Source organism: Bufo gargarizans, chromosome 2 (genome assembly GCF_014858855.1).
Source record: "Bufo gargarizans isolate SCDJY-AF-19 chromosome 2, ASM1485885v1, whole genome shotgun sequence".
Classification (NCBI taxonomy): Eukaryota; Metazoa; Chordata; class Amphibia; order Anura; family Bufonidae; genus Bufo; species Bufo gargarizans.
In genome coordinates, this window is record NC_058081.1 from 544,418,978 (window position 1) to 544,424,977 (window position 6,000).

Here is a 6,000-nt window from a genome sequence, read left to right on the forward strand (position 1 = left end):
TTTGGATCATTTTGGGAATTATATTTTATTTTTTGGGGATTTTACAAGGCTTAGAAGTTTAGAAGCAAATCTTGAAATTTTTCAGAAATTTTCAAAAACCCAATTTTTAGGGACCAGTTCAGGTCTGAAGTCACTTTGCGAGGCTTACATAATAGAAACCACCCAAAAATGACCCCATTGTAAAAACTACACCCTCAAGGTATTCAAAACTGATTTTACAAAATGTGTTAACCCTTTAGGTGTTCCTCAAGAATTAATGGAAAATAGAGATACAATTTCAAAATTTCACTTTTTTGGCAGATTTTCCATATTTATATATTTTTTTCCTGTTACAAAGCAAGGGTTAACAGCCAAACCAAACTCAATATTTATGGCCCTGATTATGTAGTTTACAGAAACACCCCATATGTGGTCATAAACTACTGTACGGGCACACGGCAGGGCGCAGAAGGAAAGGAATGCCATAAGGTTTTTGGAAGGCAGATTATGCTGGACTGTTTTTTTTGTCACCATGTCCCATTTGAAGCCCCCCTGATGCACCCCTAGAGTAGAAACTCCATAAAAGTGACCCCATATAAGAAACTACACCCCTCAAGGTATTCAAAGCAGATTTTAAAAATGTCTTTAACCCTTTAGGTGTTCCACAAGAGTTATTGGCAAATGGAGATAAAATTGCAAAATTAAAATTTTTTGGCAAATTTTCCATTTTAATCCATTTTTCCCAGTAACAAAGCAAGGGTTAACAGCCAAACAAAACTCAATATTTATGGCCCTGATTCTGTAGTTTACAGAAACACCCCATATGTGGTCGTAAACTACTGTACAGGCACACGGCAGGACGCAGAAGGAAAGGAATGCCATGCGGTTTTTGGAAGGCAGATTTTGCTGGACAGTTTTTTTTTTTTTTTTTACACCATGTCCCATTTGAAGCCCCCCTGATGCACCCCTAGAGTAGAAACTCCCAAAAAGTAGCCCCATTTTAGAAACTACGGGATAGGGTGGCAGTATTGTTGGTACTAGTTTAGGGTACAGATGATTTTTGGTTGCTCTAGATTACACTTTTTGTGAGGCAAGATAACAAGAAATAGCGGTTTTGGCACCGTTTTTTTATTTTTTGTTATTTACAACATTCATCTGACAGGTTAGATCATGTGATATTTTTATAGACCAGGTTGTCACTGATGCGGCGATACCTAATATGTATACTTTTTTTATTTATGTAAATTTTACACAATGATTTCATTTTTGAAGCAAAAAAAAAATCATGTTGAAGTGTTTCCATAGTCTGAGAGACATAATTTTTTTCAGTTTTTAGGCGATTACCTTGGGTAGGGTATGATTTTTGCGGGATGAGATGACTGTTTTATTGGCACTATTTTGGGGTGCGTGTGACTTTTTGATGGCTTGCTATTACACTTTTTGTGATGTAAGGTGACAAAAAATGGTTTATTTAGCACAGTTTTTATTTTACATTTTTACAGTGTTCATCTGAGGGGTTAGGTCATGTGATATTTTTATAGAGCCGGTCGATATGGACGCGGCGATACCTAATATGTATACTTTTTTTTTTAATGTAAGTTTTACACAATAATATCATTTTTGAAACAAAAAAAAATGTTTTAGTGTTTGCATATTCTGAGAGCCATAGTTTTTTCAGTTTTTGGGCGATTATCTTAGGTAGGGTCTCATTTTTGCGGGATGAGATGATGGTTTGATTGGCACTATTTTGGAGTGCATATGACTTTTTTATTGCTTGCTATTACACTTTTTGTGATGTAAGGTGAAAAAAAATGGTTTATTTAGCACAGTTTTTATTTTTTACGGTGTTCTTCTGAGGGGTTAGGTCATGTGATATTTTTATAGAGCTGGTCGATACAAACGCAGCAATACCAAATATGTATACATTTTTTTAATTTATGTAAGTTTTACACAATAACAGCTTTTTTCAAACAAAAAAAATGATGAGCCATAGTTTTTTTTTTTTTTTTTGGGGCGATTGTCTCAGGTAGGGGTTAATGTTTTGCGGGATGAGGTGATGGTTAGATTGGTACTATTTTGGTGGGTAAATGCCTTTTTTGATCGCTTGCTGTTGTACTTTTTGTGTTGTAAGGTGACCAAAAAAACTGTTTATTTAGCACAGTTTTTATTTTTTACGGTGTTCATCTGAGGGGTTAGGTCATGTGATAAGTTTATATAGCCGGTCGATACGGACTCGGCGATACCTAATATGTATACTTTTTTTTTCCCCCTATTTTTTACCAATGATGTTTTTGTTTATTTTTACTTGCAACTTTTGATTTTTTTGGGGGAAAACTTTATTTTTTCAACTTTTTTTTTCACTATTTTTTGTCCCACTTTGGGACTTGAACTTTTGGGGGTCTAATCCTTTACAATGCATTCCTATATTTCTGTATTTGAATGCATTGGCTATATGAGTAATTCTGTATTACTAATACAGCTTCCGGCCTGTGAGATCCAGGGATCTGGCTGGATCTCACAGGCTCTTCACCAGAAGGCAGCACGATGCCTTCCTTAGGCATCGCGCTGCCTTCCATGCCATGGGGTCCCTCCCACAGCCCCTTGGGGACCCGATGGCACCGCCGACCACTGCCGCCGCACCAGGTAAAAGCCGCAAACCACAGGTCTGAATTGACCTGCGGTTTGCGGCGATCGCCGACACGGGGGGAGGGGGGGTCACCATGTTCCAATCACCGCCTGCCGGCGGAACTATAGATGACATACCGGTACGTCATGGGTCCCTAAGGGGTTAAATCTTTGGGTGACCTATAGCCATTTTTTGTGGGTGCAATACATCTCCTTTACACCAGTGACACAGAAATACAATACTTAATCTGGCTGTTAATTCTCTGGGTGACCTATAGCCATTTTTGGTGGTACAGTACACCTCCCTTGCATCCGTGACACAAAAATACAACACTTAATCTGGCTGTTAATTCTGTGGGTAACCTATAGCCATTTTTTGGGGTGCAATGCACATCCTTTGCATCTGTAACACCGAAATACAATACTTAATCTGGTTGTTAATTCTGTTGGTGACCTATAGCCTTTTTTTTTGTGGAATACAAATCCTTTGCACCCGTGACATGGAAAAACAATAGTTAATCAGTCTGTTAATTCTGCCGGTGACATAAACCCATTTTTGGGGTTGCAAACCACCTTCTTTGCATCCGTGACACAGAAATAAAATAGTTAATCAGTCATTTAATTCTGTGGGTGACATAAACCCTTATTCTGGTTTGCAAAACACCTACTTTGCATCCGTGACACTGAAATAGAATAGTTAGTCAGTCTGTTAATTCTGTTGGTGCCCTCAAAGAATGAAGAGAGCATCAAATAAGAGATGTGGCCATGGTCGTGGTGCTGCTAGTGTTGGTGGAACTCCAGCTGCAGGGAGAGAATGTTGGCGGTCTGTGCCAGCTACGTGCCCAAATAAAACACCGTCCTCTGGTGCACGCAGGCGACAAGACGTTATGTGTCATTATGTAGGCCCGAATACCGATATATGAATAGTGAGGTCAGAACTATTAGAGGCAGTATCAGATTGGATGGCTGACAGTGCGTCCATGGGCATCTGTCTTCCACCTCAACCCCTTTGCAAATCAGCCAAGCAGTCTGAGCCCCAAGTCATGCAGTAGTAACTTATGCTTTTTGATGACTGCTGGCAGGGTTTCCATGAGCCATCCACCTAGCCCTGCCACTGAAGTGGAAGAGATTGAGTGCACTGATGCCCAACCAATGTTTGAGGATGAGGATGTTGGAGGACCACTGCAGCACGTCTCTGAGGATGATGATGAAACACAGATGTCAGCTGCTGCGGCTTTCTGCACTGTGCAGATCGGCAAGGAGGGCAGGGGTGAAAAGTGAGTGGAAGATGATGTGGAGGATGATGAGGTCCTAGACCCCACATGGAATCAAAGTCATCCAAGTGACGTGTGCAGTTCAGAGAAAGAGGTGGTGGTCATGCAGCACCAGCCACACAGCAAAAGAGGGAGCAGAGTGCAAAACCACAATAGCTGTCCCCTAGACAGTACGCCTGCTACTGCCCACCACGCCAAGGGACTGAGCACACCAAAGCCAGCTCAAAGGAGTTCCCTGGTGTGGCAGTTCTACAAGCAATGTGCTGATGACAAGGCACAGATGGCTTGAACGCTGTGCAGTCAGAGCCTGAAGCTAGGCATAAATGTTCTAAACCTGAGCACCACCTGCATGACCAGGCATCTAAATGCAAAGCACAAGCTGCAGTGGAGTAGACACCTGAAGAACCACAAAAGATCTGAGGTTCCTCTTGCTCTCTCTTCTGCTGGAGTCTTGGCCTCTTCCTTCCCCTCTAGAGCGACAGGGTCACCTGGCTCCCCGCAAAAAGAGGATGTGACAGCACCACCACCAGCAATGTCACAGAGCATCTCCACAGTGTCCCAGCTGTCCATCCCCCAAACCCTGGAGAGAAAGAGGAAGTAACCCCCTACCCACCCGCAAGCCCTGAATGCCAGCATTTCAAAATTTATGGTCTTTGAAATGCTGCCATTCGCCTGGTGGAGATTTAAAAACCTTATGATTGGAGCTGTCTCACAGTACATGGTTCCAAGCCTCCTCTACTTTTTCAGGCGGCCCATCCCTGCCCTGCACGAACAAGTGGCGAAAAAAATCTGGTGTGCGTTATGCAACACCATCAGTGGCAAGTCCACATAACCACTGATTCGTGGACCAGTAAGCATGGGCAGGGACATTTGCCCACTGGGTAAATGTAGTGGCAGCTGGGCCTGAGGCGGAAGACGGTTTGGCGCATGTCCTACCGCCACCGAGGATTCCTGTTTCTCTGTGCCTCCTGTTGCCTCCTCCTCCTACTCTGCTTCCTCCTCATCCTCCTGTACCACCTCCTCATCATGTCAGCATAACACCTGCAACACCAACTTCAGCACAGCCAGGGGGAAACGACAACAGGCTGTTATGAAACTCATATGTTTGGGTGAAAAACCCCACACCGCGCAGGAGCTGTGGGAGGGCATGGAAGAACAGACTGATGATTGGTTGGTGCCACTGAGCCTCAAGCCTGGCCTGGTGGTGTACGACACCGAGCGAAATCTCGTAGCAGCTCTGGGCCTAGCCGGTTTGATGCACATCCCTTGCCTGTGCATGTGCTGAATTTGGTGGTGTAGAGGTTCTTGAAAAATAACACCCATACATCAAAGCTGCTGCAGAAAGTGCGGGCCGTCTGTGTGCGTTTTCGGCATTCTCACCCTGATGCTGCTCGCCTGACTGCGCTGCAGCCTAACTTTGGCTTTTCAGCTCATCACCTCATATGCACATACCTTCAAGTTGGAACTCCACCTTGCACATGCTGGAGAGACTGTGCGAGCAGCAGCAGGCGATAGTGGAGTTTCAGCTTCAGCACGCATGGGTGAGTCGCTCTGTGGAACAGCACCACATCACCACCAGCAAATTGGCCTCCATGCGGGACGTGTGTGCCGTGTTTCGAGTACTCCACCAACATGGCCAGCACTGATGACACCGTCATCAATGTTACTGTCCAACTTCTATGCATCCTTGAAAAAACTCTTCATGCAACGATGAATAATCATGTGGCACAGGAGGAAGAGGAGGAGGAACAGGGATCATTCATAAGGTTATCAGGCCAGTTGTCCACAGGTAGTTCAGAGGGTGGGTTCCTGCACCAACAGCGGCCAGGTACACAACTGTCCAGCCAGGAGGAGGAACCATGTTCACAGTGGTGTGGCACCCAAATCAGCTCACGAGCATCAATGGAGCGTGGCTGAGGGGATACAGAGGAAATGGACAATACACTTCCTACTGAGGACAGCTTGTTGTTGCCTCAGGGCAGCCTGGCACACATGAGCATTACACGCTGCAGTGCCTGCACAATGACCGCCGGTATCTTGAGATAGCTATTCACAAAACCTGAGAGGATTTATTTTGCCACCTGTATAAAGACCTTATTGATTTTCATCAGTATAGATATTG